The sequence below is a fragment of the Peromyscus californicus genome, unplaced genomic scaffold, assembly GCF_007827085.1.
Source record: "Peromyscus californicus insignis strain IS unplaced genomic scaffold, ASM782708v3 Scaffold_6__1_contigs__length_162567912, whole genome shotgun sequence".
Classification (NCBI taxonomy): Eukaryota; Metazoa; Chordata; class Mammalia; order Rodentia; family Cricetidae; genus Peromyscus; species Peromyscus californicus.
The window spans coordinates 141450611-141477086 of record NW_026294584.1 but is presented as its reverse complement, the minus strand read 5'-3'; the positions used below and the strand labels follow the sequence as shown (position 1 = coordinate 141477086).

Genomic DNA, 26476 nt, shown 5'->3' with positions numbered 1-26476 from the left:
TAGTATACCTATACAATTCATTTAACAATGTAATGCAATTTTCTAGTCCTTGGAAGTTATTACCAACTATTTAGGATAATAAAGAAATGCAGGTTAGTAGTTAGTCATTACAATCAAACTTATTAGGTATGTTTTCAAGGTCAAGCAGAAATATATTTTAGATATACAGGTTATCTTCAAACACTTCAGAGATCTACAGAATATGGCATTTAAGATGTTTTAATAACGGATGTTTTTTTCTTTTTTTATGACAATGAGACATGTCTGCTCCTGGCAGTACCAATCTACTTCAGAGATGATGATGGGCACTGAAGAAACTCCATATGGAGTTTACTTTCATTGTGGCAAAAACTAGCCACTGGGCAAGAAAATGCCCTTGCTTCGACTGCTGACAGTATGCTGTCCAAAATGGACAAGCAGGACACCAAAGAAAGGACTGCCAATCCTTGCCAAGACAAGGTAGGAAGGCACTTAGAAAATGCTGCTTCACAGATGAGTCTGTCAAATTGCTAAGCCTGTAGGCCGAAGATTGATATCCCAACATTGCAGAGAAACCTCATGTGACTGTCCAGGCAGCCAGCTGTTTCTGTCATTCCTCACAGTTTTTGGAAGTGGCTTGTTTACAATTCCTGTTTATTCAGTTAATATTATTTCCTTCTAGGGTCTCTGAGGGAGTTGCTTGCTTTGGTCATCTCATATGATTCCTTTCTATAAGAATTTACTCAAATGTAACTTACTTTAACAGGTCTTTCCAGCAACCCAGACACCCTCAGATACCACTTTCTTACCACAAGTCACACTGCATATGGTGAGTGTCCTCATGGGCAGGCAGGCTCTGATTCAGTTCATGTTTGCACTCCCCTCTTCAAGTATCAGAATCATGTTGATTTAGTAAGTAGAAAACATTTCCTGATGACTTGCTGAGTGAAATGAACTAATGACCAAGGGTTTAGTTTCACCAAAGGGACAAGCAGTGAGAGGAGTCAAGACTAAAGATGACCCTTAGCAGGTATGTTCAAAGGACAGCCTTGGAGCTTACTAAGAAAGGACTGTGCTGAAGGAAAAAAAACTCAAAGGTGGGATGTTTCAAGAGGCCGTGCAGCTAAGTTCAAAACTGTAACTGAAAGCAAACCTCAGAAAAGGGCAGGATGACTCAGCCAGCAGAAGCACTTGCTATCCAGCCTGACAACCTGAGTTCAGTCCCCGGAAGTCACACACATGGTGGAGGGAGAGAAATGATCCCACAAGCTGTCTTCTGACATTTTATTGTGCTATGGTGTGTCCATGCACACACACAATAAATAAATAAACAAATAAATAAAATGAAATCAAAATAAAGTCGGGCGGTGGTGGTGGTGGTGGTGGTGGTGGTGGTGGTGGTGGTGGTGCACGCCTTTAATCCCAGCATTGGGGAGGCAGAGCCAGGCGGATCTCTGTGAGTTCCAGGCCAGCCTGGTCTACAGAGCGAGATCCAGGGCAGGCACCAAAACTACACAGAGAAACCCTATCTGGAAAAACAAACAAACAAACAAAATGAAATCAAAATAAAAAGGGGAAAGAGAAGAAATCTAGTGAGTGTACAGTTCCAGGAACAATGAAAAAGAAGGTTTGAGGGGAACTCTGTAATTGGCATCCACGTTGCTGAAAAACAGAATCAGCCAAAGGTACCTAAGATACTGTATGTGGTGATCCAAAGATTCTTGGAGACTACCTGGAAAGTATTGTTGGCAGAAGCCAGTCTGCAGGAGTGGACTATGGCTAAGAATGACAGCAGTCTGAAAGAATGAGAGAGACAAACTGACAGCTCCAAGGAAGCAAGAAACAGTTGTGAATATAAAATAACAGTGAAAAAGGTGGTTGTGCAGACAAAGCAGGGACCAACATCTGAAAATCATCACTGCACCAGCGATCAAAATGGAGCGGAAAGAGGGCTTGGTTATGAAGACAACTGTGGTGTGTGATCTCGGGGAAACCGTTCTCCTGTCCCTTAGCTAAGTCAGATTATCCTAACAATATGAGTCAATAAACAGAAATGGCTTTTGGAAGAATTTAACAATTTCTATAACGACATTGTCAGTGTAATAAACAGTGTGTACCCTGTGGTAGTTTGAATGAAAATGGCTCCATAGGCTCATAGGGAGTAATACTATTAGGATGTGTGACCTTGTTGGAGTAGATAGGGCTTTGTTGGAGGAAATGTGTCACTGGGGGTGGACTATAGGTTTCAGATGCTCAAGCCAGACCCAGTGTGTCTCTCTCTTCCTGCTGCCTGCTGATCTGGATGTAGAACTCTCCTTCTCTAGTACCATGTCTGTCTGTGCGCCACCATACTTTCCTCCATGGACTAAATGGACTAAACCTCTGTAAAGCCAGCCCCAATGACATGCTTTCCTTTAAAGAGTTGCTGTGGTCATGTTGTCTCTTCACTGCAATAGAACCTTAACTAAGACAACTCTTAAACAAATGTCTATTACTTTTCAGTCTCTTCATCTGTGACAGAGAAGACCTAAAGCCTACTCCTGTCTAACAATTCCAGGGAAATATTTAATCCATTCCTAGCAAAGAGAGAAGACACAGACAAACAGCCTAGAAAGGAAGGATAAAATCAGGGTTCAGAGTCAAAGCAGGGACAGTAACCCTCTAACTTTTCCTAGAGGCTGCCATTTTCGTAAGTGAGAAAATGTCCCAGAGTCTCTCCTGGGACAACAGATGGAGAGATACCAAGAACTCACAGAACTGCCTGCCACCCGTCAACCTGACTCGCTTAGGCAGAAGGCTTGGCTAAACAAAACAATACAGACATTATGTTTGGATTCAAAAGTAAAACAGTGAAATGGGATAAGACTTCTTTATGCCTCCTTGGGTATCTCAATTTGGGTTGTCACCTTTGGTACCTAGGAAATATTGTAAAATCTGCAGTAATTTTCCATGTTCTAACCTCTTCCTGGAGACTTTAAACATAGCGGACAGGAGCTGAGTCTACACCAGGGTCAGTGTTAAGATGCCCTCGAAACATTTGTGAAACAATTGTGAAACAATTTTCACATAGTAGCTATTTTATCATAGGAGTAAAAAGAGGTATCATTTTCAGGTCCCAGGTTGTACCTTAAGGCCATGGAGACTATCAAAACTACAAGGGAAACTAGATAAAATCAATTAACCATCATTTAACAAAACCTCCCCTCATTACAAAAAGAATTTGGCCAGGAATGCAAATATTATCTGCACTGATATTTATAGTACACTGTGGTTAGGGGTTTGCTTTACTTTTCTGTTTGGATTTTAAATCTTTCCAGATGTACATGGCTTAGAGTGACAATTTTATTCCCTGGAAAAGCTAAACAAGCTTTCCAGAAGCCCCTTCTGTCAAAAGAAACTCACAGATTATTGGTGAAACCCATAAATGCAAAGTTGACATAAAATAAAAATGAAATAAAATAAAAACTAAGCTGTGGGGGCTGGAGAAATGACTCCAGGGTTAAGACACTGGCTGCTCTTCTAGAGGACCACGGTTTAATTCCCAGCACCCACATGGCAGCTAACTCCAGTTCCAGGGGATCCAATACCCTCTTCTGGGGGGCACTGACTGAACGTGGTGCACAAACATTTATGAAGTCAAAACACTCATACGCATATAATAAAATAATTTTTTGAAAACTAAGCTGTGCTTGTTGACAACATTCAGGCGCTCACAGGAAAAGAAAAAAAAAAGAGAAAAGAAAAAGAAAACAGTACCAGCAGGTAATAAAACACAATAGCACTCAGCCATGTGAGAATGACAGAGAGCCAAAAAAAAAAAAAAAAAAAAGAATCAAAAAAAAAAAAAGAATCCAAGGCTGTATGTTCATTATAATTAACAAAAGTCAGCTTGCTTAACAAAACTTAAGAAAAGTCTTACATATGACTGCACAGAAAACTGGGCCTTTTTTTTTTTTTTTACAAAGAAATAGTGACATAAACCAAATACATGAGTCACTCACTAGATCCTTTGTAACTCTCATCAAAGTATAACCGGCCCGATAGTACAAATGTAAGTGTGATCATGAGGGAAAAATGAACAGGGTGAGCAGAGACCTCTTAGTGCATTACTGAGCCAGTTACTGTCAAGAATTCAACAAGGATTTATTATGCAACAGGATAACTATATTCTAGTTGAATATACTACTGTAAACATACCACGTTCACATAGAGACAATTCAGAGAATTTATAGTATGTGACCTTGAACACAATTTATACCCTGGCAATGGGCGTCTGTGGGAAATCAATAGGAAGGGACTACTAATAAAAACCGACTCCATATCCATGTATACATGTACAGAGATACAGATATAGAATGAAGATACGTGATAGTTAACAGTGAAAGTGTGTATGAACATCTATAAGCCATCCCAATGCTAACCGTTTTGCTAAAATCATATCCAAACAAGTACCTTCCTCTGACTCGAACTGATTGCAATATTATAATGTATGAATCAAAAATATCTGATGACTGTCATGATGCAATGGAATGGAACCACATGTGCACCCGAATTCCAATCAATGGGGTCATTTCTTCTGGGTACGAACTTTAAAACATCGGGGAATTTTCTGATAAACTTAACCGGAAATACATTCCAGAAGCGGGAAGAGAGGAGTTACTGGTTATAGCAAAAGGGTTATTTCAAGTAAAGTCAACTTAATGGTTAGCTCAGCCTCTGAGGTTTTACATAGTAAGTCCACAGATTTCTTGAAATGCGATTCTGCCGGTCAACTCCTACGCTCTTACTTGAGTGTACATTTTTTTCTCACTACTATATTCCCATAACAAGGGCTGAGTATTCTTGACAAACAGATCTCACTCCTCATTCGTGGCGGGCTGGAGTTTGTTTGTTTGAATGAATGAATGAATGAATGAATGAATGAATGAATGAATGAATGAAAGCAAAGTAGCAAAAAATGCCTGCAGACATAGGAACTACTGAAGGAAAACCAAGAAAAATTCCAGATCATTGTTCTAACAACGGAAAGAAAACATCCTAGAACGTCATCCTCTGAGACTCAGTACATAAAGAGGAGACTAAAACCTCTGTAGCTTCAAAAACCGGGAAGGAGCAATGAGGGTAAGGGGGCGAAAGACATTAGCAGGTTCGAAAGCCAGTAATTCCAATTAGAAAGCAAAACACAAAACACAAAAAATTAAATAAAGGAAAAAGCCAAGACGGAGAAGCCCCCGGAAGTAAAATCAACAATCGAGAAGGGTAAAGCAAAAGCGCGGAAGCGGCCACCGAACGTTCCCACGGCTCAAAGCCACGGGACCGCGACCCGCGGGAGGCCCGAGGCCCAGGACACCCGCGACCCGGAACGCAAACCTCGAGCCCGAGGCACCGCGGGGGCGAGTTCCCGGGAACGCCTCCCGCCCTTCTCAGGCAACCCCGCCCACTGGGCCCGCCCCGTCCCGCCGGCTACTCACCGGATTCGCTTCCCACATAACGGTGCGAAATCGAGCGGAGAGAGCCTGAGGGAGGGGTTAGCCGCGGGGTCGGTATGGTGGCCTTTTTCCGAGGGTCCCCGGGAGCTAAGGGACCGAAAGGCACCCTTTACGGAAGCCTTCCTCCTCCCCCTCCCCGTCACAAGCTGGCGTCTTCGGACCATCGAGCCTCCGGACTTCCGCCTAGAGATAGCCAATCAGAGGTGGTCCCGCCCACCACAAAAGATAGCTCCGCCCCTGTGGCGCCCTCCGGAATTTCTGCACAGGTCGTCGCGGGCGGGGCTTTTACCTCGGTTGTAAAGGAGTTTAAATCCAGCCATCCTCCCCCGCGTTGTGATCCTCAAGCTTGGCGGGTTGTTGTTCTTCCCTCTAGAACCGGGGTTTATTACGATCACCTTATACTGAGTGTGGTGGCCCAGTACTAGGCCTGAGAAGCTCAGCTCGACCAATGGCATTTGGGTCAAGCTTCAAACCTCTTTGTCTCCTTCTCCCTCAAAGTGGAGGTGATAGTTCAACCTAAGGGTGTAGCAAGCTGACTGACATCAAGTACTTCCGTGTTTGCAGTGTAGGGAAAAAAGTGAGTTATTGGCCAGGTGTCGCTGGGCTTGGGAGTGAACCCATATATTGTCCCTGCCCTAATGGATTTTAGAAACGAGAGAAGAAAGCAAAAAGTAATTTGGAAATGCAAGAAGGTATAACATGAAATTATAGACAGCATGGCGAGTACAGAGGTCTCTGAGCACATTTACCTAGTGCCTTGAAGGCCAAGGCCACAAGTGGGTACACGCACTGATGTTACCTGGGTAAAAAGAGCTAAGACACCCAAAATTTTTTGGGAGGGGGCGGTGTTAATTGCTTACATTTTTTATTAATTAAATTTTTTCATTTATTTTACATCCAACTGCGGCTTCTCCTCCTTCCTCCTCCCATTCCCTCTCCCCATCTCCCTCTGCCCCTTGTTCCCAATCCACCCCCCCCTACCTCTGTTCAGAAAGGGGCAGGCCTCCCATGGGTGCCAACAAAGCATGGCCTATCAAGTTGGGATAGGACTAAGTTCCTCTCCTTGTATTAAGGCTGAGCAAGGCAACCCAGTATTAGGAACAGGTTCCCAAAAGCCGGCCAAAGCATTAGAGACAGGACCTGCTCCCCCTGCCGGAAGTCCCACAAATAGACCAAACCACACGTAAAGCAGAGGGCCTAGGCAGTCCCATGCAGGCTCTCTAGCCATTAGGCCATAGTCTGTGAGCTCCCATGAGCAGGCCAGTTGCTTCTGTGGGTTCCCTTGTGATGACCCTGACCCCTGGCTCCTAAATTCTTCCTCCTTTCTCCTTAACAGGATTCCCGGGACTTGGCCCAGTGCTTGGCTGTGGATCTCTGCATCTGTTCCATCAGTAACTGGACGAAGGCTCTCCGATAACAATTGGGGTAGTTACCAATCTGATTACAGGAGATGGCCAGTTCAGGCTACCTATCCACTATTGCTAGGAGTCTTAACTGGGGTCATTCTTGTAGATTCATGGGAATGTCCCTTGCATCAGGTTTCTACCTGACCCTGAATGCCCTGCCCCCATCAAGTCATTTCTTTAATTACTCTCCCCCTCCACCCATCCCTCAACCCGATCCCTCATGTTCCTATCCCCTCCTGCCCCTAGTCTACCCAGAAGATCTCTTCTGTCTCCCCTTCCCGGGGTGATCCATGTGTCCCCCTTTGGGCCCTCCTTGTTACCTAATCTCTGGGCCTGTGGATTGTAGCCTGGTTATCCTTTACTTAACAGATAGTATCCACTTATAAGTGAGTATATACCATGTTTGTCTTTCTGGGTCTGGGTTACCTCACTCAGGATGATTTTTTTCTAGTCCCATCCATTTGCCTTCAAATTTCCTGATGTCATTGTTTTTAACAGCTGAGTAATACTCCATTGTGTAAATATACCATATTTTCTTTATTCATTCTTCAGTTGAGGGGCATCTAGGTTGTTTCCAGATTCTGGCTATTATGGATAATACTGCTATGAACATAGCTGAGCAAGTGTTCTTGTGGTATGATTGAGCTTCCTTTGGGTATATGCCCAAGAGTGGTATAGCTGGGTCTTGAGGTAGATTGATTCCCAATTTTCTGAGAAATTGCCATATTGATTTCCAAAGTGGCTGTACAAGTTTGCCATCAGTGAAGGAGTGTTCCTCTTGCTCCACATCCTCTCCAACATAGGCTGTCATTAGTGTTTTGGGTCTTAGCCATTCTGACAGGTGTAAGATGGTATCTCAGAGTCATTTTGATTTGCATTTACCTGATGGCTAAGGATTCTTTAAGTTTATCTCGGCCAATTGAGATTCTTCTGTTGAAAATTCTCTGTTTAGATCTGTAGTCCATTTTTAATTGGATTATTTAGTTTTTTGATGTCTAGTTTCTTAGAAAGACTTATTTATATATTTTATGTATGAGTGCTCTATCTGTATGTACATCGGTATGCCAGAAGAGGGCACCAGATCTTATAGATGATTCTGAGCCACCATGTGGTTACTGGAAACTGAACTCAGGACCTCTGTAGGAGCAGCCAGTGCTCTTAACCTCTGAGCCATGTCTTCAGCCCTGTCTAGTTTCTTGAGTTCTTTACATATTTTGGAGATCAAACCTCTGTCAGATGTGGGGTTGGTAAAGATCTTTTCACCTTCTGTGGGCTGCCATTTTGTCCTGTTGACAGTGTCCTTTGCCTTACAGAAGCTTTTCAGTTTCATGAGGTCCCATTTATGAATTGTCAATCTCAGTGTCTGTGCTATTGGTGTTCTATTCAGCAAGTTGTCTCCTGTGCCAGTGTGTTCAAGGACAGCTGAATATTCTTAAAGGCAAAGAAATAGTAAGAGAAAAGATTTTTCTTCACACATTTTCAGAAATAGGTCAAAGAATACCCACAGATTTAGAACTTGATTCTTTACATTTTAATATGATATCCTTCCATTCCCATAGGCATGAATCTATTTCATTAAAGTAGACTGATGGTGTTCCATCATTTACGTGTATACAAGGTTTTCATGTTCCCAAAAGTTGCTATGATCATTATTTTTGTTCAGGCATTTATCCATTAACCTCTTTGGAACTGATTCTTAGAAATGAAACTATTCAATAAGAAATTAAAGCTGGGCGGTGATGGCGCACGCCTTTAATCCCAGCACTTGGGAGGCAGAACCAGGCAGATCTCTGTGAGTTTGAGGTCAGCCTGGTCTACAGAGCAAGATCCAAGACAGGCACCAAAACTACACAGAGAAACCCTGTCTCAAGAAAAAAAAAAAAAAGAAAGAAAAAAAGAAAGAAATTAATTAACAGAAAATGTTGCCAAATGGTTAACCAGTTGTCCAAATATTTACTGCATAGCATAATCTGTTCTTTACTCACTGCTTTGAAGTTAAATTTGAATGCATATGCATATATAAATATATTTCTGAACATTCTTATCTGTCTGCTAGCCATCTGCTTATTCCTGTGCTATGCCATGATATTATAATATGTAGATTCCTGATGTACTTGCTCTTTCATAAGAAATGTCTTCTAATTTTCTTTTAAATTTTTTCCAAAATAATGAATTCTCATTCAGAACACACTTCTTCCAGTATTTAGGTTATGTATTGGTGGGAGGAGGTCTGAGTATTGAACCCAGAAGCCAGACACTTATTCTGCCACTCAGTTATACCTCTAGCTCCTAACTCTATGATATCTTTAAATACATTTAAGATATTTTTACAGAAATTTGCACAATTCTTATGTGTTTGTTTTGGATATTTTATAACTTTTTTCAAGTGTAATAGTTATCATTGCTATAATTTAGGAAAGCTGTTGATTTTTGTGGATTTAACCATCTGTCATACCACCTTGAAAATGTCTTATTAGTTCTGTAATTTATCAGCCAATCTGTGAATTTTATACATACAACAATGTCATTTACAAATAAGATAATATTCTAAAACCTCAGAAAATTTTCAGAGATTATAGGATAATAGTTATTATATAGATTATAGATAATAGTCATTCAGCTTTAATGTAATGAAACAAGAACAGGTCCCTAGCTGATGCTCAATATTCTAAATACACTATCATTTCTAAAATCAGTTTCTTTTTATCCCTAGTTTACTACAGGAAAGGGCATTAAATGTTATCAATTGTTTCTTCATTTCATTGTTATATCTGTTTGAATCTGGATCATCAATATAATGAATGACTTGAATAAATAGATTTACTAATCTCTAGTCCATCCTCACATTCCTGAAATAAACTCTACTTGTCATAGTGTGTTAGTTTTATAAGACTTTCTTAATTTAATCTATCCTTTGTTTAAGATTAAAATTTATACTGAATATGATGGCACATGACTGTAATCTCAGCATTTGGGGTGTGGGGGCATGGGGATAGAGAGTTTGAGGCAACCTGAGCTACATAAAGATAGCCTGATTGTCTTTCATAAGTTGTGATATCAAGATGATACTAGCCCTGAAAAGTGAGCAGTAGCAATTCAAGCAACTTTGGAATTCATCTTCTTAAATGCCAGAGTGAGAGCTGGGTAGTGGTGGCACATGCCTTTAATCCCAGCTCTCAGGAGGCAGAGGCAGGTGGATCTCTTAAGTTCTAGGCCAGCCTGGTCTACAGATGGAGTTGCAAGACAGACAGGGCTACACAGGGAATCTCTGTTTCGAAAACCTCCCCAACCTGCCCCCCCCAAAAAAAGCCATAGTGTGTCTTTACAAAGCAAGTTAACCAGGGAAATTAGGACAATGTCCTCGATCTTTTATGGGGTGGGGGTTATACTTCACTTCCTTGAAGCCTTAGTGTAAGGCTGACAGAGGGGTGGGGTGGGAGGGATTGACTAATGTTGATGTATGTTGGATAAATACACTTTAAAATACACTGTCACATCCCAAAGTAACAGGAAGGAAACCAAAAATAGCTACACAAATTTCAGAGACATCTTTTCTTATTATTGATTTAAGAAGTTAAGAAGTGAGTATGGGGAAGAATTGTGAACAAATGAATATCTGGTCCTTGAGTCACAAGTTAGTAGCTGGTAGGCTTTAACCGAATAGGTAATATTAATTAGATGTGATTAAAAAAAAGTATGATTTTAGAAATGGAAATGTTTACATGAAACTGTGTGTACTTCTAGTTTCCCTTTGCCAGAGATTCTCACTTACCAACCACTGGCTTCAGCCATGCTGACCCCTTTAGACTTGGAATGGGACTCTCCATCTTACTGAAATGACCTGCCTGGGCCTGTTGGGTTATTTGGGGTCATAAGTTATGATGATTTAACTCTTACATTGCTGAAGAATGAAATGAATCTTAGACTTCCTAAAATAGTCCAGTGGAGAAAAACTTCATTACTGCCTCCCACAGTTTCTTTGGTGGTAGGGGGGTGGGGGGGTGGGTAGGGTTCTAGTCACTGAGGCTCACCCTCTCACAGCCTTCCATGTGTACTGTCTGCAGTTTCCTTCTTCTGTAGTAACACAGCACCCAGTAGGGGAACACGTCTGTTACACTGTGCTAAGGGCCCAGAGCCCCAGCCCCAGCAACCCTGATCACAGGCACCTGTGTTCTAAGGAAGACCAGACATTTGATTTTATCTCTCACGCTCTTGGGTTTGTCCTTGGTGGAGATGTCATAAGCCAAGCTAAACACAGCCTGGGGATTCCTGGGTGACGAAGTGTTTTAGGTCTTTGAATGCCAGGGGAAGGGTAGGAAGAAGTGCAGAATGGGAAAGGAGAGATCAGAGGCCAGGAGTGGAGAAGAGGCCCCACTGGGGAACCTGAAAACAGTCAGATGCACTGATGAATGAAGACGGGCTCAGAGTGAATTTATGGGGGTAGGGAATGAATAACAAGGAGAAAAGAGAACCAAGCAAGGGCTGGAGAGATGGCTCAGGCATTAAGAGCCCTGGCTGCTCTTCCAGAGGATCTGAGTTCAATTCCCAGAAACCACATGGTGGCGGCTCACAACTACCTATGATGAGATCTGGTGCCCTCTTCTGGCATACAGGCATATATGCAGGTAAAACAGTGTATACATGAGAGAGAGAGAGAGAGAGAGAGAGAGAGAGAGAGAGAGAGAGAGAGAGAGAGAGAGAACCAAGTAAGTAGTAAGGCATTACCTATTATTAATATTACTATAATTGTCGGTCTTTTCATTATCTTCTTTCTTTCCTTTCTTCCTTCCTTCCTTCCTTCCTTCCTTCCTTCCTTCCTATTTTTCGAAATCCAGGTATTGGGAGTCACAGACTTCAGACTTTTGCCTTCTACCTGAGTGAGCATTCCTACTGTTGAATTTCAGGATACTTTTAATTCGATAGAATTAAAGAGACAACTTATTGAGAATGCTACGCAGGACTTCCACATGACTGTTTAGTTTCTCCAGCACGAACACTATAGTTTCAATACCATATGTTAGCTGGGTTTGTTGTAATGATTTCCCACATGCCTGGAACATACTTTGATCACATTCCTGTCTATTCCTGTCTCCCTCCCTCCCCCGGTTGCTTTTCTAAAGGCCAGATTCACAGCCAGAGTTTGAGGGGCACTAGGAAAGGATCTGGGGGGCAGGCTCCTGTATCAGAAAGGAGAAGAGGGGCCTGGAAGAAGGCTCAAAAGGAGAGAGGAGGGGCCGAAAGAGAGTGAGGGAGTGCTGGAGAAAGCGCGTTTGCCCCCATTGAATGTAAAGACCCAGTTCTGTCTGAGAAAGAGCCAACAATGGGGCCAGGCCCCAGAGTCTGCCCTGCTGTTGAAGTCTGACAGTTAACAACCCCAACAGGAATTAAGAGGTGAAAGAAGCAGGTGAAACATTTGCAGAAGCTGAGATAAGCATTCCTGGGAAGGAATTCTCCTTTAAAAACATCAAAATGCAATCCCCACAAATTTTAATTAGGAAACATGACAAGGAATTAAATTCGACCTTTACAAAAATGAAGTGCTAAGTAACTCGCCCACACTCACTGGAAGGACTCTATTGAAAATACCAGTGATTATTAGCTTTAGCTGCTGGGGGAAATTATCCAAGCACAAAGATGGGCATCAGCATTCAGCTCACAGCAGTGGGCAAAAGCAGCAGCTGAGATGCGCGGCCATCCTAATTAGAGGATGCAGCGTTCTGAAAAGCCTGGAGCCCACATTCCTGGCCGGCCGGGGCTTTCCTTCCAGGAATGCCACATTCAGGTTTGGGTCATCAGCACGTTCTTTCTCTGTTCTTGTTTTTAGGCCTTTAAAGAAATGACTGGAGCCGAGACAGCACACAGGACTTAGGGAAGGGTGCTAGAAGCTTTGATGTGGAAAACAGAAAGCTCGCCAACACAAACGCTGGCCTGAAAAGTGGTCTAGAAAAGCATGTGAGGAGGTAGGGAAAGAAAGCTTTGGAGTAGCGAAAAGAGCAGGTGGACTGCCCACGCTTATAGGTCACCCCAGATCTGTGGGTCCAGTTTGTTCCTTAAGAGCACACCCAGGGACACTGAGAAATTGCAGCCAATTATCTCATTTGAATTACTCCTCAATTCTTCATTCTCCAAATATTTATGGAGCGCCTTTCGTTTTCAGGGCACTCTCTCTCTCTCTCTTTCTCTCTCTTAGATCAGTAAACTGTTAAAAAACAAAACAAAACAAAACCAAACAGCAAAACCCTACCTTTGTGCTACTTACTAGGGGTCAGAAGGCCTTGATATGGAGCTGAGAGGAAGCCAGCAACAATACAGTGTGATAAGTATAATACAAAGGTCAGGGTAAAGAGCATTGTGAGTAGCCAGGATAGGTCTGGGGAAAGGTAACATTTGGGAGCAACTCAGAGGAGATAGGAGTGTAGGATTAATAGAGATCCTAATGAAGGGTTCTAAGCAGAGGCGACAGTCAATGCAAAACTCCTAAGCAGCAACAATGCATGGTTGCATAGGGCTTGGAGGGGAGGACACTTTGGGAATAGAGTGTGTGTGAGGGTTGCAACTCGAACAGAGCCTGTTGTAATAATTAGCCAAGCTTATGTGGAACTAAGCATTTGCCTGATGATGCTGTTGTAAGCCCTTTACACGTATGTGCATGTCTATGAGTGTACACGTATCCACGCGTTTATAGGTGTATATGCATGTAAGCAAATATACTTGCCCAACAATCTCATGAAAGAGCTACTTTATTATACATGTGTTCTTCTTGCAAGGAAACTGAGGCATGGAGAAGTTAGCTGGTTCAAGGGCAAGGAGCTTAGCCATAGTACTTTACTCCAGAGTCCAAACCCCCAGTTGCTACCTTACACAATTTCTCAGTGTGGTTTTAAGTCACCCACTTCTGGCTGACTCCTCAACCCCAAATGGATCCAGATAGCCTCCCAAGAGAAGCATATGCTTTTCCTAAAAGAAAGCCGCGTTGCTCCCTGCTGCATCGCCTATGACCCTTACCCTGCCCTTTGTTCCTCTTCCCAACTCTCGGCTCTAGAGACGCACTTTTCTGCTAGGAGCCCTTGGTGGCCAAGGCTCCTGCTTGCCAAGTCAAGCACACGCCTGTGGGAGGAGCTTTGGCCCAGTCTGTGGGGGTGGTTGGGGTGCCTCTTCGGTTAATAATGCCAACAGGTCAGAGGCAAGAAAGCATGACTTGAGTTTAAAGCTGTATTTTCCTGTTCCCTCTACTGTGAAAGATACCACAAGGTTGGGGGGGGGGTGTGGTCCCCCCCCCCCAAGCTCCAGGCTTTCCTTGCTCTTTAATTTTTTCTCTCAAGGCTGGGTACTCCATACTAAAAGCCAGTGAACCGAGCATTGTGGATAGGCATGCTATATGGTAAGTGAATTATACATCAATAAATCTATAACATTACTTTTTAAAAGCTAGAATCTTGCTTTTTCTCCTCTCATTTGTTCTCCCTCGGTCCCCATCTTTCTTCCCAGAGCTTCCGGGCATAGAGAGCCCCACTCTAAAAGTTGCCCACTATTCCCAGATCCCAAGTGCTCTGCCCACAGTTACAAGCTCTGTACAAACTCCAGGGTTCGTAGCGTTATGCCAGGGGGGAGCGGGGGTGGGGTTCATTGTACTTCTGGTTCCCACTTTCTTTGTTAGAAAAAGAATAACCTTTCATGTTTAAATAAACCTGTCTATTATGACCCAGAAGGCCACATTCATCTCCTACTTTGAAGCCCTTTCTTGCACGTGACTAGCTGCTTCAGTGGGAAGGGACGAAAGAGACTGGGATGCATCGTTAGTGAACCAAAAGGGTCAGGAGCCTCCAGCACTCCTGGCCTGCCCAACTGCATGATATTGAGCCAATCAAATTTCACTTTGGAGCTTGCATCTTTGTCTAAAATGAATGATTTGGTCTTGGTGGTCATCACGGTGGCTAGCATCTCTGGAAGTCTACAGTCTGTTACTGTAATAAGATACAATCAGATGCAAGGCTCAGGTGCATCCTTACCAAGGTGCCAACAGGTGTGCCAAAGATCCTATCCCTGTCTTTGCGGAATTTTCCACAGACTGAAGGAGATTCAAACTTTCCCACACGAACGGCTTACAAAGGCACAAGCCACCCAAACAAAACAGAAGACAAGAAGCTGCAGGAATAAATGGCCAGATCTCTGGTCTGGATCAGCTTACACTGGTGCAAATAAAGGGACATGGAGACTCTTACCCCAGTGACCGCTGGGCTCTTTGGGCCAGATCACCATAACATACCTCATGGATGGCCCCAAGTCACAAAGAACGGGTCTTAGCAGTTGCACCACCTCCCACAGAGATGTAAGATTTGGCCTAACCCCTATTCTAATATATTATTTCTTCTTGATAGATAATTCTTGACATTATTCCAGATCCTGAATAAGCCCAAAGCTACAATATAAATGCATATAATGGTCTACTTCTCAGAGCCCAGTGAAGCAAATATGACTTGGAATAGTTTGGCATGGCATTGAACAAGATCTACCTGGCAACCAGTCCTCAAATAGTATTGTACTGAGGAGAAAGACAGAAAGACAAACCCTTACCCTCTATTGTGGAGTATTAGGATCTTCTCATCGCATCGCTCCTGTCTTGCCCTCCCAGGTGACAGCTAAGCTTTCCCCAAGACCTATAGTCACATGTTTTCGCCTGTCTGAACATGCCAAAGGTTCTAAGAAAGCGAAACTAAAAGGAAAGAGGAAGGAAAATTGGTCGTGATCTCTCGCATTGAACACTTTCGTTTTCATTCATCCTAAGGATGTTGCTGTAGCTCCAGTTTTCCAGTCTTATGCTCAGACTGAGGACTAAAAACATCCAGTTTAGGAAAGGACCTTGTATAAGTCTTTCCTAGACAACTCAGGGTCATTCAGTATTTGATTTGGGGATTTCTTCCAAGCTGCATGTTCTGGGTACAGAAAGGGATAGCCTCTTTTGCTCTGTGGTTAGAAATTTTACTTATTTCCAACACAAGATGGCGCTGGCACACAGGCGATGACTTTCCTGACAGGAGGAGGCAGCCAAGCCACAACCACAAACTTTCTAATAAGCCAGAGAATTCCTGTGTTTCTGAATGGACAAGCCCAGCTTTTGTGAAGGCCGTGTCCAGAGGGCTCTGCTGTGCCATGCTGCTTTATCCTTGATGGTGTACTTAAGAACAAAGAGCCGGGTGGTGGTGGCAGAGCCAGGCGGATCTCTGTGAGTTCAAGGCCAGCCTGGGCTACCAAGTGAGTTCCAGGAGAGGCGCAAAGCTACACAGAGAAACCCTGTCTCGAAAAAAAAAAAAAAAAAAAGAATAAAGATATTTAACTAAAACTAGAAATCTCTTAAAAAACGGAGGTAGAAGGCCAGAAAAAAAAATCTGCCAAACTCAGAGGCAGGTAGGTGATCAAGAGGATTTCCTGAGTTACTATGATCAAAGGTGATGAGTCTTACATTCTGATATGGAATATGTCTTACGCACTTAGTGCCTGGCTGGATTCAGGTACTGATTGTTTTAGTGCATTGTGGTGTCATTTGGAGGTTCCTAGATTCACTATTTGAACCATAACCACTAACCAATCTCTGATACATTAACATCTGAGGACAAACCTGGGATCAGAAAGGAGTTTGCCTGGCCTCAGTCTCCTTCCCTACACCTGCATGAATCTCCACATTACAATCCCGCCCCCATCTCCAATCTGTTTAAATTCTTGCAGTAATACCAAAACTGTCCACTCAGAGAAGCAAGCAACCCATTGAGTTTCTAGATGATTCCAAGAGCTAGAATGTTCTTCCTTAGAGCCAAAGTGTGGCTGATTTGTCATAAAATATGTTCTGGACATATTGCCAACGGTGGCATGTCAATTGCTCTGTTTCTACGATTGGGGCCAAAATGTGGTTAACTTTCATGGTTATGCCACACTGATTTTTCTTTAGAACTATTGGTCAACTAAAACTCCTGTGTTATTCATATGGATATGTCCTGACAAGAACTGTTCCCACTATCATATATGAAATCCTCTGTGTGTGTGTGTGTGTGTGTGTGTGTGTGTGTGTGTGTGTGTGTGTGTGTGGTGCATGCAGGTAAGCATGTATGTGGAGGCCAGAGGTCAACACTTGGTGTATTCCTCTCTTGCTCTCTAGTTATTTTGGGGACAGGGTTTCTTATTAAACCCAGAGTCCACAGATTCAGCTGGAATGGTTGGCCAGTGAGCTCCAGAGATTCACCCTCTTCACCCTCCGAGTGCTGGGTTGGTTATAGACCTGTGCCATCACATTCAACTTTTTCATGTGCTGGGGTCCACAATCAGAGCCTCATGTTTGCACAACAAGCCCTTTTCCCATTAAGTTATTTCAAAGCAAAATACAGGAGTTAAGCCTTATGTTGTCATAAGGTTTTAAGTTGTGGAAATTATTGAGAACTGTTTAGTACCAGGTCTGCTACCATGCTGGGATCCAAAAGTCTGTTCCTTCCCTTACACTCCCACCTTGTTTATGATCTTGGACCAAAGATTTAATTTCTTCAAGTATTAATTTCTTTATCTCTAAAATGGAGAGAGATACAATTGCTACCTTCTTCATAGGTTGATTACAAGTATAATGTGATAATTACTTAGAAAATGTCTATTTCCCACAATTCATAGCAGCTAGTGAGTGACCAATGAGCATTTGCTACTGTTATTAGTTACCTGCTCAGCCCTCAGGTCCGCTGTTCTTCTTTGTGTCATACGAAAATCTGATGACTATCCCTTCTAAGACAAAAAATATTCTCCTGAAAGCGGAGAAGAGAGCTCACGGCCCCCAGTTTCCCTCAGGCTTCTCCACACACTAATCAGTACTCTGCAGGTGTAATTCCCAGCCCAGCCTCGCCTGTCCTCATGGCGCTCAGCCAGTTCCGTCTTATCACACTGCAATTATGATGGATCTTGTCAAAGGCCAGGCTGAAAGCAAGGATAGTTTTGATGTCTCTTCTCTCTACCAATCTAATATCCCTATCAAAAAAGGAATAAATGAAGACATGTTTTGTTTCAGAGATTTGGGGTTGGCTCCGAGTGATCTCTGCTTTTCTAAAGACGTACAAAGAGTCTACTTAATAATCTGTTCAGTTGATGGGTTAAAAGTGGTGAAATTGTGGGTTATTTCCCCTTCGTTTCTATTATTATAATAATGTTTGTGGAGTAAATAGCTTTTTAAAATTCTGCTCTAGAATTCTGCCAGGGGTAATTGTCAGGCTGACTGGCTTATAGTTTTTATAATATGCCCCTTCCCCCCTTCTGAAAATGGGGACAACTTTGTCCTTCTCTTGTCTGCTAACAGGCCTCCCATTCTCCATGCTTTTTCAAAGGTTATTGACAATGGTTCTGAGAGTTCTTTGAACAACCTGGGACGTGATTTGTCTAAGTCTGGAGATTTGAATTTATTAAGGGGGGTGAAAAGAGCGCCACACTGGTTTCCAGCCCTGGCTTTGCCATTCGCTAGCCCAGAGAGCACAGGCAGCTTTTGATTTTGTTTTAGCCCAAATTTGGCCCCGTCTGTGAAATAAGGCTTTTGGACCAGATGAAATTGAAGGTCAAATAAAGGTCTCATGGCTCCTATGTCATGAGTCAGCAAGCATTTCCCTACTAATTTTCCTCACTTATCTTGGTTCTCAATATCTCTCAGTGACTTTTTCTAGCCTCTTTTATTTTGAGGACCCATTATTTTACAGTCACGTGTTTGTTTATTTTGTATGCGTATGGGTGTGTACACACAAATGCCACCCAGCGAGGGTGTGGAGGTCAGATGACAACTTGGGGAAGTTGATTCTTTGCTTTCACCATGTGGGTCTGGGGATTGAACTCAGATGGTCAGGGTTGGTGGGCAAACTCCTTCCATGTCGATCCACCTCACCAGCCCGGAACATCACATCGTTTAATTTAGAATCCAGATACCTCACTGTGACACTTGGGGATCATCTCATTTAGACACTGTGTTTCATTACAGTTATCTTCTGTTCCTCTGGAGGACAAATCTGTGCACCCCATGTCACTCCCAGGATGTGTGTGTCCTGTGCATGGTCCTCTAGGACCTTTTGCTAAGGTTACCTCCCTAAGGTGGACTATCTCCTCAGCCTTCTCTCACAGCCAGATCCCAGCCATGCTCTCAGGCTACACTGAGTTCTAATTCTCCTGTGGGAAGTGTTTTGTAGACATCCTGAGTTCTAATAGCCCCCTTTCCCACATATCAAATGTGTGCTGTGCACAATTCATCATAATACTTTGTGGCATTTGGGTGTAGATGCTCTGTTGATTTTTACCCCTATGAATTCATGTGCCCTCTGTCCTGTCCCTGCTCAGGGGCAGGTGGGCACTGTTCTGGTGGGACACTCAATAAATTCTTGGAGGAACATGGCATGACTTTGAAGGCATTATCAGTAATGTTTCTCTTAATCGAAGTGTTTGAGTAAGGAATACACAGAAATAGGGAGGCAGAGGTGAGTCTCTGAGCTCGAGCCCAGCTTGGTCTACAGAGGGAGTTCCAGGACAGCCAGGACAACACATAGAGAAAACCTTCCATGAAAGACAAAAACAAATAAACAAACCCCACACAGCAATATTGTAATTTTCATCTTTGGGTTCTTAGAAAGAAGAGCCTTTGCAAGATGAGTATATATATATGTGTGTGTGTGTGTGTGTGTGTGTGTGTGTGTGTGTGTGTGTGTGTAATAGATATATATATAGTATAAACTCAAACTCATCTTATATCATGTCTGCCTGCACACCGCCATGTCCCACCATGATGATACTGAATTGAACCTCTGAAACTGTAAGAGAGCCATCTCAATTAAATGTTTTCCTTTATAAGAGCTGCCGTAATCATGTGTCTCTTCACAGCAATAGAAACTCTAAGACACCGATATTATACTAAGTATAACTCTCAGCAAACATAGGAAGCATGAATATATTAATGCACAGAAAGGGATATTTACCGGTGCCTCTGCAACCTTTGCAAAGTTTTAAGTTATTATAACTGAACTTTAAATTTTTTTTCCTAATTTTTAAAATTTTGTTTTCTGTGTATGAGTGTTTCGCATGCATGTATGTATGTGTGTGCACCAGGTATGTGTGTGGTGCCTGAGGAGTCAAGAAGCCATTTGATCTCCTGGAACTGGAGTTACAGATGGTTGTACACTACCATGCATCCAAGTGCAGGGGAAAACCTGGGTGCTCCAGCCCCTGTAAGTACTCTGAGCAGAGTACTCAGGTTCCCGCCACTGCTCTACATTACAAGGAAAATGACCTGGTGGTAAGACTTTAGCTCAGTGGTGAGGGGTGAAGCTGGTGGTGTATCTCAGTGGCAGGGTGCTTGTCTCAGTGTGAGGCTTGGTGCCAGGGTGCTTGTCTCAGGGTGGAAAAAACACATCACAGCATATTCCATTAAAAAGTCTTTCAAAAATTTCAGCTACAGGCAGCTGGAAAGATGGCTCAGTGGTAGGGACAGTTGTTGCTCTCGCAGAGGACCCAGGTTTGATTCCCAACACTCACAACTGGTGGCTCACAACCATCTGTACTCCAGTTCCAGGGACTCTAATGCCTTATATGCAGGCAAAACAGGCACACACACACACACACACACACACACACACACACACCCTTAATTTTCAGCTACAGATAAACTCATAAAGTTGAGACAGTAAATATAGACCAGACTGTGCTCTGGACACGAGTATCAGGGATGTGGAGTTCCATGTTAAGATACATAGACTTTGACACAAAAAGTTGCTGTGTTGGGAAAGAAACAGGTGACACATTTCCTGGAGAAATGCTCCCAGGGTGACTTTTGTATCCTTCCAGGGCTGGCTGCCACTAGAATGTAAGAGAAGATGATTTGTTCCTGTGGGGTGTGCCCTACTCAGCATTTGTAAAAATGCTTCTTTTTACTCCAGAAACTTCCCTCCATGTACAAGGAGAGAGTCTAGAGATGGCAATCACCTTCAAAGCCTATCCCCAGTGACCCACAGCACCAGCAGCTGAGGACCAAGTGTTCAAATCCACAGTCGTGTAGAGGGCATTTTGTATTCAACCACAGCAGCAGAGCTATTGAGAGGAGATGGAACCTTCAAGGGGCGGCCTGGGAAGAGGTATTTAGATCGCCGGGGCTGGTTCTTGAGGGAGGTTGTGGAGCCCCAACTATGTCACTTGGTTCCCCAGCTGTGAAGTGAGGTTTTATTTTGTTACATGTTCTTCCATGGTATGCCATCCCAGGTCCAAAGTAACAGAGAACCCACCAGGGACCAAACTCTCCAAAACTGTGTGCCAAAAACAAACAAAAAAACAAAAACTACAACAACAAAACAAAAAGCTCTTCTCTCTTTTGAGTTCACTTTCGTGAGTGCTTGTTACAGTGACAGAAAGCTGAGCAGCCATGGTCAGACAGAACAAAACACCAACCTCATTAAATAACAGCAGGCATTTCGTCTGCATACCAACACAAATCTGGTGACATGGATTGGGACTAAACCCAGTGTCACTTTCCAGCTCTGGGTCTCAGATCCATGACTAGTTCTGAGGCTCCGTTTCTGCCTTTTAAAAATCTAGATGATAACCACTTATCAATTTGCCTTAAAGAGTAAACCTGATAAGCCATTCCAAGCATAGGGTCCAATGACTGACATAGGGCAACTGTTGGACACCACCTGTTTTATGACACAAAAATGATTTTTTTTCCCTAAGTGAATGTCAATGCCTGATTTTTAAAATTTCATTTCCTAAACTTTAATAAGCATTAATCAATAAATCTACAAATAAGTAAGTAAATAAAATGGACATATCCTTAAAGTAAGAAAAAAATGGAAGTTTTTCCCCAGAGTTAAACAGTTCTCTGGCATTTTAGCTCCGAGAGCTTCCCAGACCTTGTCTATGGCTGTGAAAACGACAGTTTTTCCCCAGAGTTAAACAGTTCACTGGCGTTTTAGCTCCGAGGGCTTCCCAGACCTTGTCTATGGCTGTGGAAAGGATCAACAATAGGAAAAGTATCATGAAGCCACGTGCTGTGGATGAAGGTTGGGCTCCGGTGTTCAAACAGAGTTATCTGGTGGGTCCAAGGAAGTGTTTCAGAGCCCAGAGCACACTGGCTTGCTCCTCCCCAACATTTTAGGGCCTAGCCCTGAAGCCACCAACGCCAAGAGACTCTCGCGTATCTCACACAGGCTAGACCCGTGCTGGCTCAAGTCTCAAAGAAACATGTGATCCTAGGCTTCGGTGAACCAGGGAAAAGTTCATAAGAAGCAAAAAATACAAAGAAGATTTGATAACTACATCCTGCTTCCATGTCTTCCAAGCTATGGAAGTGCCCACCCTGGACTGTCAGCAACTAGAATGGGATATTCGCTTGTCTAAAGGGATTGAGCATGATGTTAGTGGTTCCTACAGGGCAAAAATGTGGGGCCTGGGATGTTCAAAAGAAACTATCAATCTAGAATTTGATGTAAAATATGAATTCTTAAATGTTCACAGAAATGCATCACATTTCTGGGCAAGTGGTCCAACAAGCTGCCTGTTAGCAGCCTGTGTTGTAGGAAAGAGAGTTGAACAGTCCAGTAGTACTGTCTGGGCTTGACTCCTGGCTCTGGGTACTGTGTCATGAGCAGTGCTATCAAACGTCACTTAACCTGTGCTTCGTCCCCTCCCTTCTCTAACATCAGGACAGAGCTTCAAGGATTGCTAGAAAGACGAAGATGATGCAGCTGGAAACCCATCTTCAGCTTCCATCTTTCTCTAACTTCTGTCCTCTCCCTTCTCCCTCCTTACTCAATAAACTGAAACTAACCTTCCTTCCTTCCTTGTTTAAAGCAAACTAAGGGACACTTTTGTAAAAAAATCACTTGTCACACGTTTTTCGAGGGAAATTATCCATGATCAGCCTACAAGGCACAGTGCTGGGCCAGCTGTTCATGTGACCCGACTTACAGCTGTGATATTAAGCAAACCTGGAGAGTTTCTTTCTGTCTTTTTACTGCTGTGTTCTTCAAAAGATAAGAGCACAGGGGCCATATTAAAGCAACAACATTTCCAAAATTAAATTCTGGCAATATATTCACCTGTGGTCCTGACTAGGAAATGAAGGGAAGACCCTGAACCAGCGGAGAAGCCCTCCAGTGCACACTCTCAGGTTTTCAAAAAGGAAGGAGGAGAACATAACTAAAGGAGAAGGGGAGGGGTGTCCTAGGCCCGTAACATTATAAGGCTGGGGCTCAAAACAAGCCTGAGACTTGCAGAAACTGCTCAGAAACAGCACAGGCTGCCTTGTGCAAGTGTATTGGGAACAGGAAGAAGAGGGGAGAGCCAGGACCAGTACTTGGAGCAGATGGTGTAATGCCAGCAGATGACAGTCGGACAGCAGAGTTACCCAAGTCCTACTCAGCTTCCATCATCTCTGTCTCCAAGAAGAATTCTCAAAGGGGAACGGGTAGTATAAACATGGTGGAGAGGAAATTGCAGCCCTGGGTGTGAAGCTTCACGGAAATGAGTATCCACCTTGGGTCTAGGATAGGTTCCTGGGGATGGAAAGAACTTGGAGATTTAATCAGAGAGCCCTTGTCAGGAATTTTGCACAAGTCTTGGTATTCATGCCAAAGGATTAGTGATGGGCAAATGTCCGAGTTGTCAAAAGTGAGGAATGTGTAGGTTAGGGAAACGCTGCACTGCAGAGCTTAGCTTTGATCCACAGCAAACTCTAACCTGCATTATTAAAGAGATTGTAATCACTTAGAAAAGGAAGTGGTGATCTCAAGCAGCCAGGGCAAGCTCTGTAGACAAACCACACCATGCTATCATCATCTTGTATTTTTCTCTTTTGAAAGGTATCCAAAACTCACAAGACTGTTTTTTAGCAAGTCTCTCAGCAAGGCTGTGGACAAACCCTTTTACAAGCTGGGTAGCTAGTGACTGAGGGACCGACTGGTTGAAGTCCTCGTTGAACAAACCACCATACCCAGGAAGCCCTCAGACAGTGTCATACTAACTCAGAGGGGGACTGAACAGGATGCCACCAGCCCTTGTTTGGGCCCAGTGACACAAACAGTATGCCGGCTTGCACATGTGGACAGACACAAAGCGAGAAGAGTAACTAACATGCTGCTGTGTGGTAGAGGCGGGATGGGCGTCTACCAACAAGAAGCCAAAGGAAACACAGCAGGATGCAATGGGAGGGAAACAAAGGTTCTTTATGTCAGTTAAAAAAGAAAAAAATGGAAAAAGCTCAGTTCTTTGAAGCACTGAAGCAAGACAACATGAAAAAGTCTTAAGAATTTTAGTTAAGAAAAAGCCGGCGTGACCAAAGAAACAGTTCTTGGTACAGACAAAGACAACTGGACAAACAAACAAACAAAAATGAGCAGACCTCCATGACTGAGAGGAATTTGTTGAGAGCAGGGCGGTGAGACTGGAGCTATTGTCTGTGTCTGAGCATCCTGGCTTACTATGGGCACCACGTTTCCCCTGCACTGCCACCTTTGTTATTCTTTTAGTCCTGAAAGAATACAGTCATCATCACAAAGGGCAGCATGGCAGAAAGAAGAAAAAAGTCACTTTACGTTCACTTCGTAGACAACTGTTGCCATCTTGGTATAGATCCCTGAAGTCTTTTTTTTTTTTTTTTTTTTAATGCCTCAAGGAGCTACATGGAGAGAACTATTTGAAGTGAGGTTTATGCACTTACATTCTGCACTAACCAAACTGGCACTGGGGCTGGGGATATAGCTCAGAATAGAGAGTTTGCTTGGCACATACAAGACCCTGGAGTTGATTCCCTTGAGTTGTAAAAGAAATAAGTGACTAAGCCAATGAATCATTAGATAATGAATGTTTCCCCATGTCGTTATACAGGCTTTGAAAACACGGCTTTGATAGATATATATTACACTATGGTACACACACACATGCTTGGTTTCAAATGCCTCTATTTTGAGTACTTGCACTTCCTCTATTTGGAGGTGCTGGTGGTAAGGTAGCATGCTGATTTTAAAGAGGATACTGACAAAGTAGTGGGCAACCCAGGGAGAACACTGGATTTGTGAATTGTCCCGGAAATCACGTCACAAGAGGGGCGTTTCCAAAACCTGTGACGGCTGATTCCAGAGAGGAGCCCTGACAGCTGGCCACTCCCAACTCCATAATGCCGTCAAATGGGGAAAGGAGTGAATTCATTTTGTGTGGCTCCAGCAGGTCAAACCAAGAGCAGAAAAGTGATTGGAGGGAGCCTGGCTTTATCCCCATGGACAACAAATCCCTGCAGCCCACCAGCAGACTGAACAGCCTTATAAGGGAGAAATGATGAAATCCTGGAAAGTGGACAATTGGAGATAAGACAGCCACCTGGATCAAGAATGTGGGAAGAAATTCCTATATTCCTTCCAACTGTAAGACTTGGTGCTTCTTTTCTGAGTTAAAAAGGGGTCAACGCCATTCACTGTACTGTTGGTATACGTAAGCATTAAAATTCACAGATACAAGACATCATTTAATTATTTTTCTTTTTCTTTTTTGTTTTGTTTTTGCTTTTTGGTTTTGGTTTTTTGAGACAGGGTTTCTCTGTGTAGCCTTGGCTGTCCTAGAGCTCACTTTGTAGATCCGCCTGCCTCTGCCTCCCTCCCTCCCGAGTGCTGGGATTAAAGGTGTGCACTGCCACACGCAGATAGGTTTTTGGGGGGTTGTTTGTTTGCTTGCTTGCTTTTGAACATCATTTAATTCTTATAACAGCTTTGGGAGATAGCAGTGGACATTATCCAACTTTCACAGGTGTGAAATTTGAGGTTCAAGGACGGCATGAGGATTCAGCAGGTAAAATCTCTTGCCATGAAAGCCCGGCTACCTGAGTTTGATCCACATAAAATGGTGGCTCCAACGGTGTGCGTCTGTGATCCCAGAGCTACGGTCATGAGGGAGGTGGTGACAGGATCAGCTGGAAACTCACGGCCAGCCAGCATGGAGTTCACAGCACAGTGCAAACAAGAGAGACTCTGCCTCAAGGAAGTGGAAAGATGGACCAGATTCTTCAGACTTGTTCTCCAGTCTCCACACATGCTATAACATGCACACACACACACACACACACACACACACACACACGCACGCACGCACGCACGCACGCACGCACCGAGCAGTCAGTTAATTAATTATAAAGAAGCTTGAGCTCCAAAGCAGCAAAGCCCAGTCCTCAACTCCTTCCTAGCACCTTCCATGATGGCCGCTGTTCCTCCTGCTCTGAGTTCCCAGTCTATCGGTCATAAGCCAACAAACATAGCTTCTTTGTCCTCTTTACTGGGTGTATTCAGAACCCATTCAGGTAGGCTTTTAAACCCTTGAGGGTAGGATTATGTGTTATTTTGCTTTTGTCTCCTATCCTCTTCTGATCCAACAATCTGTATAAAAGGCAGATCTGGTCCTGCCAGCCTCCTGCTTTAAATTCTTCGTGACTTCTCCATCCCTCCCACAGTGGCTCTTAACCCAGTTGAATGGGAACTGGGGACAAGAGATTAGTGCCTATTACCAAATCCGGGGAGGACATGAGGCCTGGGTAGAAGCAGCAGAAGCAATGTATCTATTGAAAAGAATAAG

The 26476-nt window shown here is 43.4% G+C and overlaps 1 protein-coding gene and 1 long non-coding RNA gene across 11 annotated transcripts in view; one reads left to right on the top strand and one right to left on the bottom strand.

Annotated features, from left to right (window-relative positions):
- Parp11 (poly(ADP-ribose) polymerase family member 11) overlaps positions 1 to 5609 on the bottom strand; it is a 40680-nt gene extending 35071 nt beyond the window's left edge. For 7 of the 8 annotated variants that reach the window (XM_052719791.1, XM_052719789.1, XM_052719790.1 and 4 more), the window contains exon 1: positions 5451 to 5609. The gene's annotated coding sequence lies outside the window, so the exon portion shown is untranslated. The remainder of the gene's footprint in view (positions 1 to 5450) is intronic. The other variant, XM_052719788.1, reaches the window with a different exon arrangement.
- A 161-nt stretch (positions 5610 to 5770) lies between these two features.
- LOC128098542 (uncharacterized) lies at positions 5771 to 24504 on the top strand. 3 transcript variants are annotated; one of them, XR_008214278.1, is made up of 4 exons: positions 5771 to 6045; positions 6805 to 6893; positions 20806 to 21000; positions 23722 to 24504. It is a non-coding gene; the product is annotated as an uncharacterized LOC128098542 (long non-coding RNA). The 3 variants fall into 3 exon arrangements; XR_008214277.1 differs by having other exon boundaries at positions 20806 to 24504; XR_008214276.1 differs by lacking the exons at positions 20806 to 21000; positions 23722 to 24504 and having other exon boundaries at positions 6805 to 9750.
- Positions 24505 to 26476: the final 1972 nt, after the last annotated feature.